General features: G+C 41.5%; 1 protein-coding gene across 2 annotated transcripts in view; it reads right to left on the bottom strand.

Annotated features, from left to right (window-relative positions):
- LOC124777703 (Werner Syndrome-like exonuclease) overlaps window positions 1-13,273 on the bottom strand; it is a 58,263-nt gene that overhangs the window by 32,780 nt on the left and 12,210 nt on the right. The gene's annotated exons all lie outside the window — the stretch shown is intronic.

A 13,273-nucleotide genomic window follows, 5' to 3' on the forward strand; every position in this document is an offset into this window, starting at 1 on the left:
ACAACTAGTAGGAAAACATCTACCATAGACGGATCATCAAATAACATCCCAAATTGTGGCTACAAAAAAACATAACTTCTTGTAACAGCCTGCGAAAATGGCTCTTGTCCCAAAGTTGCCACTGGGAATGCATGTTGTCTATAAAAGTAAAGCCACCATAGGACTAGAGATGGGAGCATGAGCTAGCCCAAAGTTGAACTAAGCAATGACTTTGCACTGCAGAAAGAGCAAATAGGCTTACAATCTGATACAGTGAGCCACAAGAAAATGCCCTCTTTCATGGCCAACACTAACCAAATGCTGTGTGACCTGTGTGGCTACAGCAAGCAGACTGAGCAGTAATGCTGTGGGTCATAATCATGGTAAAGGCGCTGTGTTATGCATCCCTTTCACGGTGATTACCACGAAAACATCCCACAGTGTTACTACTCAGTCTGCTTGCTATAGCCGCATGGGCGCACTGTATCAGTGTTAACTTTGGGCTAGCTTGTGACTTCTACCTAATGTCCTAGGATGACTATTTTCATAGACTGCATACATTCCCAGTGGCAAGTTTGGTGTAAGAGGCATTTTCAAAGGCAGCGAATGAAAGTTGAGGTTCTTTGCAGCCAAAATTTGGGATGTTATTTGACGGTTCACCTATAGTAGATGTATGCCTGCTAGTTGTTTGGGCATGTATGTGATGTCCTACTACTGCTAGGCAGGCTATTTTATAATCATTTTAACTTATTTTTCTGTTTTTAAATCTAAATCTTTAATTTTTAAAAATTTCTTAATGTTTAATGGAGTAGGTTACAACAGTTTTTTTACTTCACATTTGATGATGGGGGCTACGATCCCGAAACCATGGTAGTGTACTGCGATTTCTTTTGTGCAAGACTTTGGTCAATGAAAGTATTTTACAACTGTGGCAGATTTGTTTACCGTGAGCAGTTATTATAGGGTTCTACAATTTGAATTTACTGAAGGAAATATGGGCAGCTTCTGGTAGCTCCAGCCCACAAAATATCAAATTTTGTCAGATGGCACAAGGGGTCAGCATCTCACTTGAACCTGCCATTCACAACATGTTGTTTTCAGCAGGCAGTCAAGTTAAGACTTTGCTATTCAAGCTCCTAACACAGGTAATATGTGCCACTGCTTTTAAATCTGTGAAGACCTATGTATCATGAAGGATCATAATTATAATTCAGCTAAGAGACGAATATTGTAGCAAATGTTCCGTAAAACAGCCCTCTAGCCATCACCTTTGAACTACTGACTAACACATGGAACCATTATGTATGTAGTTGATTGCTATTGCATTGTACCAGTTGAAAAGTAAATTTCAGTGTTTAATGTTTACCCACAAAACATTACAAGGAGATAATCGCATATAATTCCTCTCTGTTTATTTTATTGCCCTTTAAATTAATTGTCTTGACATATCTTCTGGTAAACCTTCCGGGATGTAAGGTCTTGACAGTACATGTGTTTGTCGTTCCCACTTAATAGCCTGAAGCAAACTGTCCATGTGAGGAAACACTACTAACTCTCCAAATAGATGCCCCTGACTCATTCTGCAGTAGCATTACTGAAACACCAAACTTCAAATCAAGTTTATGGATAGTTGACAATCTTCAAATTGATCATACTTTAATGGAAAAAGTGACTTTGCTGACATTGCAGGGATCCTGAGAATGAAGATGGCCTTCTCTTCAGGCACAACCAATTTAATTGTGGTTTCAATTACTTTCCACTAAATTTCGACCAAGAGCCTCATTTCAATATACAATCTGGGTATCCCCCCCCCCCCCCACCCCAAAAAAAAAAAAAAAAAAAACGGCCCAAGTACAACATATAGCATTTTCTCTTTTTTTTTCACTATTTGCTGTATTCAAATTTATGTCTGTGTCATGGTGTAATGTCCATTTGCAACAGTGAAGTGTATGGAAGGTGTCTACAATGAAAGCTGATTCTGCACAACTGCTCTATTAGCAGCTAAAAAAAAGTGGCTTTCGAATGGGAACCGCGAACATTTGATGACAAGTCAACGGAATACTCCACCTGAAAACACGTCTGGTATGTCAAACATGGCATTAGTGACAGTATGTATGTAATGTGATAGGAATCTCTTATTGATGCACTTAACTTGAACGCCTGGTGAGTGAGTGAGAGATTCCTACTTGCCTGATTAAGGTGTTCGTATGAATGTGAATGTGACCACTCCCAAGGAAACAATGAAAACACAATAGTTTGTCACATAAGCTGCAACAAATGAATGCAACAGTTTCACAATTAAAGTCTTCCCTGTTGTCTGTCAAATCATGTTTTTAGGGTTTTTGAAATTGTGTTCCATTTTGTACTTTTTGACTCCTGAATTTTTCATTACTGTGAGACATCTATGTGCTACCTCGCCTCCTCTCAGTGTTCATCACATTTACTTGTGATGGTAATGTATTCTTGCCATGACTCATAGTCTATAACCAGTGTATAGTATGACAATTGCCTAGACTACAGAAAGAGAACAAACATTTCAATGCCTGGATGGACAGTTCATAATTTTGTGAAAATAAATAAATAAATAAAAATGAATGTCATGAAAGAGCTTTGAACCCAGGCGATCCCGCTAGCAGACAAACACCTTGACAACTTAACCACAATGCCGTAGGTATTTCATAGTGCTCACTGTTGCACTTGTTAACTTTGGATCATTCACTGTTTCTATTTCGCTTTTTTTCACATTTCATTACACCTTTTTCCTGTTTTCATGCTTCATCTGTGTTCAATTTTTGATGGACTATCACTGAGTCATCTTACCACTAAATCTGAGGGGGGTGCGATGAGGAGTTTCCCTTGTTAAGTATCCTTGTTTGTCTCTTTACACAGTTGAAATGTAATTGTTTCTTTCTTCTTCACATTTCTTTTACATTGCAGCCTTTTCTCAGCATATTTATTGGTTACTGGAAATAAATGAATAACTATCAGACTAAATTTTCAGAAGTTAAGTGTATCATTGATTAAAAAATGAAGAAATTGAAAGAAACACAGCAGCAGGAATTACATGAAATAAAGAAGAATTTTTAGAGCCAAAAGCTATCTGGATTCAGATGCCCAAACAGCCAGCCCAAATGTAGTGCACAGTTTATGGTGGAACCATACTGCATCTGTGAGGTGTCAAGGTGACAGAATAGTCACAACTGACCCGAGCAGATGATGAAAAGAGTGCTAACTGACAAATTAGAATTCCTGCATGAAAACTGCACACTGTAGTTGGATCCTTCTTTTGAAATTTGGTTGTGATATCATATAAAGCCTCAACTTAAAACGGCAAATATTTCAATGTAGTAATAAGTACACATCACCATACTTTTATGCATTAGCATAAGAAATATATATTTATCATGAACATTATCTACACACCTCTAGAAGATATACATTACAGTTTGGTCATGCTTGGGCCTTCTCTTCATGCTCGACCACATCATTTCACACCACAGGAACTGAAAGTGGTTAAGCAGGAATTGGATCCATGCACACACAGGGAATCTGCCATCCATCAAGTAGCAGTTTGGATCTTCCCTCCCCACGGTATGGCATACTTGTGGAGACTATCAACAGCTAAACACAAGAATGATTCCAGATTGTTGTCCTATACCAGACATCGAGGATTTCACACCCATGGTCTGCGGTAAGAGCATTTTCTCTACACTGGGCCTTGTTAGGGATTTTTACCAGATACCTGTGGCACTAGACAACATTCCCAAGACAGCTGTAAACACTCCTTTTAGGCTGTTAGACTTCCCCCTGCATGCCTTTCAGGCTATGTAATGCTGCTCAGATGTTCCAAAGATTTATGGCTGAGGTTATATGCGGCTTGGATTATTGCTATGTATGTATAGACTATGTTTTGGTCACGTCACCCTCAGAAGCTGAGCACCTGTCACACCTGCGACAACTCTTTACCCAAATGAAATTTTCACTCTGCAGCGGAGAGTGCGCTGATTTTAAATTTACTGGCAGATTAAAACTGTGTGCCAGACTGAGACTCAACGTTTGCCTTCTGCGGGCAAGTGCTCTACCTCCAAGTTTCGCAGGGGAACTACTGGGAAGTTTGGAATGTAGGAGACGTGGTACTGGCGAAAGTAAGATTGTGAGGATGGGATGTGAGTAGTGCCTGGATAGCTTAGTTGGCAGAGCAATTGTCTGCGAAAGGCTAAGGTCCCAAGTTCGTGTCTTGGTCCGGCGCACAGTTTTAATCTGCCAGTAAGTTTCAACTCTTTGCTCGTCTACATGAACATGGTCTCCATTATTAATTCATCCAAATATGTCTTTGAGGCAGCAGATGTTCAATTTCTTGGCTATACCATTAATGCTCAAGGGACTCAGCCATCATATACGCGCAATACTTGGTTTTCCATGACTTACAGCAATCAAGGAACTATGATGCTTGCTCAGTGTCACGAACTACTATCATCATTTCATACGTAACCAACAACTGTCTTATGCCTCTGTATAAGGACTAATTTCGCATACCTTATCCTCTCGGTTCTTACACGATATGTATGTTGGCAGTCGTAGAATCATTCGGCAGTCAGCTTCAAATGCCGGTTTTCTAAATTTTCTCAGTAGTGTTCCTCGAAAAGAATGTTGCCTTCCCTCCAGGGATTCCTATGTGAACTCCCATAGCATCTCTCAAACACTTACATGTTGTTCCAACCTATTGGTAACAAATCTAGCAGCCCGCCTCAATAGCTTCGATATCTTCCTTCAATTCTTCTTTACATGTTAACCACACTTTTCTAAAATTCTCCCAATAAACTGAAGTTTATCATTCGCCTTCCCTACCACAGTTCTCACATGCTCATTCCATTTCATATCGATTTGCAGCATTTGTCCAGATATTTAAATGACTTGACTTTGTCAAGCGAGACACCACTAATACTATACCTGAACATTACAGGTTTGTTCTTCCTACCCAACTGAATTAACTTATATTTTTCTATATTTAGAGCTAGCTGCCATTCATCACACCAATTAGAAATTTTGTCTAAATCATCTTGTATCTTTATACTGTCACTCAACTTCGACACCTGACCATATACCACAGTATCATCAGCAAACAACCACAGATTGCTGCCCACCCTGTCAACTAAATCATTTATGTTTATAGAGAACAACAGTGACCATATCACACTTGCCACAGGCACTTCTGACAATACCCTTGTCCTTGATGAACACTCACCGTTGAGGACAATATTCTAGTTTCTATTACTTAATAAGTCTTCGTGCAACTCATATCTGAGAACTTACTCCACATGCTCTTACCTTCATTAACAGCCTGCAATGGGACACCACATCAAATGCTTTCTGGAAATCTAGAAATATGGGATCAGCCTGTTGCCCTTCATCCATACTTCGCAGTATATCATGTTAGAAAAGCACAAGCTGAGTTTCGCACAAGTGTTGCTTTCTAAAACCATGCTGATTCATGGACATAACATTCTCAGTCTCAAGAAAGTTTATCATATTCAAAATGAGAACGTGTTCAAGGATTCTGCAGCACACTCAGGTTAGGGCTATTGGTATGTAACTTTGCGGGTCTTATCTTTTACCCTTCTTATACAGCGTGTTACAAAAAGGTACGGCCAAACTTTCAGGAAACATTCCTCACACACAAATAAAGAAAAGATGTTATGTGGACATGTGTCCGTAAACACTTAATTTCCATGTTAGAGCTCATTTTAGTTTAGTCAGTATGTTCTTCCACCTACGCTCAATGGAGCACGTTATCACGATTTCATACGGGATACTCTACCTGTGCTGCTAGAACATGTGCCTTTACAAGTACGACACAACATGTGGTTCATGCACGATGGAGCTCCTGCACATTTCAGCCGAAGTGTTCATACGCTTCTTAACAACAGATTCGGTGAACGATGGATTGGTAGAGGCGGACCAATTCTATGGCCTCCATGCTCTCCTGACCTCAACCCTCTTGACTTTCATTTATGGGGGCATTTGAAAGCTCTTGTATACGCAACCCCGGTACCAAATATAGAGACTCTTCGTGCTCGTATTGTGGACGGCTGTGATACAATACGTCATTCTCCAGGGCTGCATCAGCGCTTCAGGGATTCCATGCGACGGAGGGTGGATGCATGTATCCTAGCTAATGGAGGACATTTTGAACATTTCCTGTAACAAAGTGTTTGAAGTCACGCTGGTACGTTCTGTTGCTGCTTGTTTCCGTTCCATGATTAATGTGATTTGAAGAGAAGTAATAAAATGAGCTCTAACATGGGAAGTAAGCGTTTCCAGACACATGTCCACATATTTTCTTTCTTTGTGTGTGAGGAATGTTTCCTGAAAGTTTGGCCGCACCTTTTTGTAACACCCTGTATATCTGCTTTCAAATCTTTCAGTTGTTTCTCTAGGCCAGGGATGCTTATTACTATGTTGTCTATATGGGAGTCTTTCTGATGGTCAAATGATGGAATGTTTATACGATTCACCTGTGTGAACAATTCCGTCTTTCTTGAATGTGGAATTTAAAAGTTCAGCTTTCATTTTGCTACCTTCAATTGCCCCACCAGACTGGTCAACAAGGGACCGAATGGAAGCCTTAGCCCTGCTTAGCAATTAAATGTTCTACCAGAATTTTCTCTGGTTCTCTGCCAGACCTTTTGCTAAGGTAAGATGGTGGTAGTTGTTGTATGCTTTGCGCATACATCTTTTCACATAAGCACAATGCTCTACTAACCTTTGATTGTTGTTATTTGTGCATTTTGTTTTGAACCGTGAGTGCAACAGACTCTGCTTCCTCAGCATCTTTCAAATTTTGTTATTAAACCATGGTGGGTCTTTTCTATTCTTTGTCCAGTTATTAGGCACATAACTCTCAAGTCCACAATTTACAATCTGCTTAAACTTTGCCCATAATTCCTCTACGTCCATCTTACTGGAACTAGGTGGTGTCAATTCACTGTCTAAGTGAGATGCTAACAACTGCTTATCTCCAGAATGAGATTTTCACTCTGCAGCAGAGTGTGCACTGATATGAAACTTCCTGGCAGATTAAAACTGTGTGCCCGACCGAGACTCGAACTCGGGACCTTTGCCTTTCGCGGGCAAGTGCTCTACCGTCTGAGCTACCGAAGCACGACTCACGCCCGGTACTCACAGCTTTACTTCTGCCAGTACCTCGTCTCCTACCTTCCAAACTTTACAGAAGCTCTCCTGCGAACCTTGCAGAACTAGCACTCCTGAAAGAAAGGATATTGCGGAGACATGGCTTAACCACAGCCTGGGGGATGTTTCCAGAATGAGATTTTCACTTTGCAGCGGAGTGTGTGCTGATATGAAACTTCCTGGCAGATTAAAACTGTGTGCCCAACCGAGACTCGAACTCGGGACCTTTGCCTTTCGCGGGCAAGTGCTCTACCGTCTGAGCTACCGAAGCATGACTCACGCCTAATCTGCCAGGAAATTTCATATCGGCGCACACTCCGCTGCAGAGTGAAAATCTCATTCTGGAAACATTCCCCAGGCTGTGGCTAAGCCATGTCTCCGCAATATCCTTTCTTTCAGGAGTGCTAGTTCTGCAAGGTTCGCAGGAGAGCTTCTGTAAAGTTTGGAAGGTAGGAGACGAGGTACTGGCAGAAGTAAAGCTGTGAGTACCGGGCGTGAGTCGTGCTTCGGTAGTTCAGACGGTAGAGCACTTGCCCGCGAAAGGCAAAGGTCCCGAGTTTGAGTCTCGGTCGGGCACATAGATTTAATCTGCCAGGAAGTTTCATATCAGCGCACACTCCGCTGCAGAGTGAAAATCTCATTCTGGAAACATCCCCCAGGCTGTGGCTAAGCCATGTCTCTGCAATATCCTTTCTTTCAGGAGTGCTAGTTCTGCAAGGTTCGCAGGAGAGGTTCTGTAAAGTTTGGAAGGTAGGAGACGAGGTACTGGCAGAAGTAAAGCTGTGAGTACCGGGTGTGAGTCGTGCTTCAGTAGTTCAGACGGTAGAACACTTGCCCGCGAAAGGCAAAGGTCCCGAGTTCGAGTTTCGGTCGGGCACATAGTTTTAATCTGCCAGGAAGTTTCATATCAGCGCACACTCCGCTGCAGAGTGAAAATCTCATTCTGGAAACATCCCCCAGGCTGTGGCTAAGCCATGTCTCCGCAGTATCCTTTCTTTCAGGAGTGCTAGTTCTGCAAGGTTCGCAGGAGAGCTTCTGTAAATTTTGGAAGGCAGGAGACGAGGTACTGGCAGAAGCAAAGCTGTGAGTACCGGGTGTGAGTCGTGCTTCGGTAGCTCAGACGGTAGAGCACTTGCCCGCGAAAGGCAAAGGTCCCGAGTTCGAGTCTCGGTCGGGCACACAGTTTTAATCTGCCAGGAAGTTTCAACTGCTTATCTGCTCTAGCTAGCTTAAACACTCTCCCAGCCTTCTTCACTGATTTGTTAACTTTCCTAACCATAGTTGGTATAATGACATCATGATCGCTAATCCTCGTTTCTGTACTGACACTGTCAATAAAGTCCGGTCTATTTGTAGCTACAAAGTTCAAATCAAATGTTTGTGAAATCTTATGGGACTTAACTGCTAAGGTCATCAGTCCCTAAGCTTACACAGTACTTAACCTAAATTATACTAAGGACAAACACACACACACCCATGCCCGAAGGAGGACTCGCACCTCTGCCGGGATCAGCCGCACAGCCCATGACTGTAGCGCCTTATACCGCTCGGCTAATCCCGTGTGGCAGCTACAAAGTCTAAGATATTTCCATTGCATGTGGGCTGCCAAGCTAGCTACTGTAGACAGTTTTCAGAATATGTGTTCAACAGTAATTTGCATGACTGTCTGTCTGCACTCCCCACAATGAATCCACTGACGTCCCAGTCTACACTTGGTAGGCTAAAGCTACCTCCAACTAGTATTGCATGCTCTGGATATTTATGCACTACTGACCATAGACATTCTTAGAATGACTCTAGAACTGTCACAGTGCAATTGGGTGGCTTGTAAAAATATCCAACAATTAACTTGGTTTCACCTACACCTGTTATACGTGGCCAGGTAACTTCTTTGTCACACTCAACTTCGACATCAATAGCGACAACATTTTTGTCAACTGCAGTGAACACGCCCCCTCCTGTGGCCTCTAATCGGTCATTCTGGTATACATTCCACAACTAGCTAAATATCTTAGCGCTTTCTACTTCAGGTTTCAGACAGCTCTGAGCATGAGAACTTTCCTGGAAGGCAGTAAATTTGGAAACTTTGTTATAAATAATTTGACATTTTACTGATAAAATTTTGACACTTGAAGTGTCTACTCTGAATGCAGGCTGACCTCCCTTCCAGTGTACTGAGTGGCGAGTGTTCATCAGAGCATCTCAAACTACCGTCTAGCCTAAAAAAAACCATGTGCACTCCAGAAGTTCTCTGCTACTGACAAGGGAACCTCCCCATCGCACCCCCCGCAGATTTACTTATAAGTTGGCACAGTGGATAGGCCTTGATAAACTGAACACAGATCAATTGAGAAAACAGGAAGAAGTTGTGTGGAACTGTGAAAAAATAAGCAAAATATACAAACTGAGTAGTCCACGGGTCCCATAGGTAACATCATGGACAAAGTGAACGGAGGAGCGTCGTGGTATCGTGGTAGCGTCAGCAGCTGCCGAACGACAGGTCCTTGGTTCAAGTCTTCCCTCGAGTGAAAATTTTATTTTCTTTATTTTTGCATAGTTATTATCTGTCCGTTCGTTCATTGACGTCTTTGTTCACTGTAATAAGTTAAGTGTCTGTGTTTTGCGACCGCATCACAAAACCGTGCGATTAGTAGACGATAGGACGTGCCTCTCCAATGGGAACCGAAAACATTTGATTGCAAGGTCATAGGTCAACCGATTCCTCCACAGGAATACACATCTGATATATTCTATACGACACAGGTGACGGCATGTGCGTCACATGACAGGAATATGTTGTCGACCCACCTAACTTGTACACTTGGCGAAGATGTAAAAAGATTCTTCTACCTTGCCCGATTTAGGTTTAATCACTCCCAAAAAAGTGATGAAAACATAAGAGTTTGTCACATAAACTGAAAATAAAAAATTAAACTTTTCACTCGATGGAAGATTTGAACCAAGGACCTTTCGTTCCGCAGCTGCTCACGTTACCACGAGACCACAGCTCTCCTGCGTTCCCAGTGTCCTTGACGTTGCCTATCTTCGCATGAACTATTCAGTTTGTATATTTTGCTTATTTTTTCACAGTTCCACACAACTTCTTCCTGTTTTTTCAATTGATCTGTTTTCAGTTTTTCAAGGCCTATCCACTGTGCCAACTTATAACTAAATCTGTGGGGGGTGCGATGGGAAGGTTCCCTTGTGAGTAGCTGCTTCCTTAGTGCAGTGCACCCCTGACCTCTCAAGGGGCATCCTATAAATCACCACACAATAATGCAGGTCTAGAAATCTGCAGCCAAGACCATCACACAGTCGATGAAGTCTTTGGTTGAGGCCCTCCACTAAGCTCCAAGCCAAAAACATGGTGAAGCAAGCACTCATCTGGTCGCATATGGACAGGAATTGTGAGCACTTCGTATGACAACGTGTGGGTTGCAAAAGAATAAAATCGGCAGACATGTCATGTCACCACTGGGAAGCTTCAGCCCTCTGAATCTATGATCTGGACATGTCCATACAGATCTCATAGGACATCTCTCGCCAATGGAAGGATACACTCACTGTATCACAGCTATAGACTGTTATACATGGAGGTCAGAAGTTTTCGCAGTAACTGACATAACCACTGAATATCGTAACTGCATTCTTTCGTGGGAGGATCGCGCATTTCGTGTACCCCCTGAGGATCACAGCTGACCAGCAGAGAAAATTTGAATCCTATCTCTTCAAAGCACTCCCTATCTCTTCACAGCACTTGCTGTCTTACTTGGCATGAAGCAGATCAGGAGTACGGCATATCATCCAGCTGTAAACAGTTTAGTTGAACTTAAGCACCAACAGATCAAAGCGTTGCTGCAAAGCCTCAATTCATAACGGTGGACAGAGACGCTACCTATTGTTCTCTTAGGTCTACACGCATCCCTGTAAGAAGACCGCTAAGCAGCTACAGCTGAGCTCACGTATGGTCAACATATATGCCTTCCTGGTAAGTTGTTTACCAGTGTATGAGATGAATCCATTGACCTGTCAGAGTTTGTGAATAATCTGTGAACACAGCTGCGACAGCTATGTCCAGTGGTGCCAAGGGATCACCCAAACTGTCATCTATTCGTGTTTGATGAGCTATGCGATCGTCACTATGCTTTTATCTGACAAGATGCAGTGTGCAAGCCGCCACAGCCACCCTATAATGGACCATTCCATGTAATCAGCAGGCATGACAAAACATTCACCATCAAAGTAATGGGCAACCCCCCCTACCCCCTCCCACTAAGTGCCTCCAACTTTCACTATCCTGTGTCAACAGATTCAAAAAGTTCATATATTTTGAACACATAATATTTACAATATAACTGAACCATGACAAACATGATTTAATTTCACAACAAATTGACATTAAACCCAATAAGTCTAATTCAAATATCCTACAAATTACAATAATTGGCAGCATTTGTATAAAATACAAATCTTTGAACAGGTGAAATATATTCAACTGTACACTGAAATGACAAATAGGGCATCTTCCTTGTGGGAAAAATTCCCCTCTTTCCAATTCTGGACTCAGAACTGATACAACACTTCTGGTTTTCACATCATTAACAATATTTAAAAATACACATTTAGCATCTAATCTTTACCTTAATATACGTAATAGCATAGACATTTAAATTTATTCTGATAGGTCTTAATACTAGCACATGCTGCTGTACTAATTATGCGGCTTCTCAAATGTGACTAATCAAAAATGCTAATTAGTAATGCTCCGCTTTTCATTACTTCTCTTGGGGGAATGACATATATATCCTCCTCCAATTTCCCACTTAAATACGCTGTTTTTACAGCCATATGATGAAATGTTAAATTTCATTTTACAGCCAAGGCTAAAAGATATCTCAATGAGGCATACTTGACTACAGGTGAAAAAGTTTCTTCGTAATCTACCCCTTGTTTTTGTGAATATCTTTTTATTACAAGTCGTGCTTTATATCTTGGTGATGAATTTTCGGGGCTCTTCAAAGTGAATACCCATCTTGCCTGTAATGGTTTCTTATCTCGTGGCATCTTTACCCATTCAAAGGTTTCATTCTGAGATAAAGATTCCAATTCCATCTCCATTGCTTCTTTCCATTCTTGAGAGTTCGGGCCACTCATTGATTCTTCTGCTGTTGTTGGCTCATCATTAAAAGATTGGGCTGCATACATCTCAAAATCTGGATATTCTTTCAGTTTTGGCACCCGAGAAGAACCCCTTACATTGCTCTCTTCATTTTGTTCTTCCTCAAACTCACTGTCATCATAAATAGTCTCCATTTGCCTTTGACTGTCCCCTTTCTGTTCTTCACTTTCTCTTTCTTCACATAAGGTTTCACTCTCTGAACTACATCCAGTTAACTTAGAGTCTTGCCCTTTTCAGAGTCCTTTCTATTTTCAAAGAATACTACATCTCTGCTTGTAATTATCCTTTTATTCAATGGATCCATTAATTGGTGGCCCTTTGAATTCTCACAATAGCCTACAAAAATATACTTTTTAGCTTTTGGATCCCATTTTCCTCTCAGCTGTTTTGGAATGTGCACCACTGTATCACACCCAAAAATCCTTATATTGCTTAGGTCAGGTTTCCTTCCTACCCATATCTCATAGGGGGTTCTATTCCTTAATGCTTTCGTAGGTGATCCATTGCTCAAATATAAGACCGTTGATACTGTGTCTGCCCAAAAATCTTTTGATAATCCAGCATCAGTTATCATGCTCCTTGCTTTTTCAACAATGGTCGTACTAGCCCTCTCGGCAACCCCATTTTGAGATGGGCTGTACCTTATGGTAGTTCGATGCCTGATTCCCATTTTTGCCAGAAGTGTCTTCAATTTCTGGTTAATATATTCTCTCCTGTTATCAGACCTGATGTTCTCAATTTTCTTTCCCGCCCACCTTTTGACCATATTACGATATTCGTCAAAAATGTCACTCACTTGGTCTTTGGAACTAAGAAAATAAACATGAGTATATCTTGAATAATAATCAATAAACACAAGAATATAATAACTCGCACCTATGGATTCGCATTCCATCAGACCACATACATCTGTATGGATCAACT

The sequence above is a fragment of the Schistocerca piceifrons genome, chromosome 2, assembly GCF_021461385.2.
Source record: "Schistocerca piceifrons isolate TAMUIC-IGC-003096 chromosome 2, iqSchPice1.1, whole genome shotgun sequence".
Lineage (NCBI taxonomy): Eukaryota > Metazoa > Arthropoda > Insecta > Orthoptera > Acrididae > Schistocerca > Schistocerca piceifrons.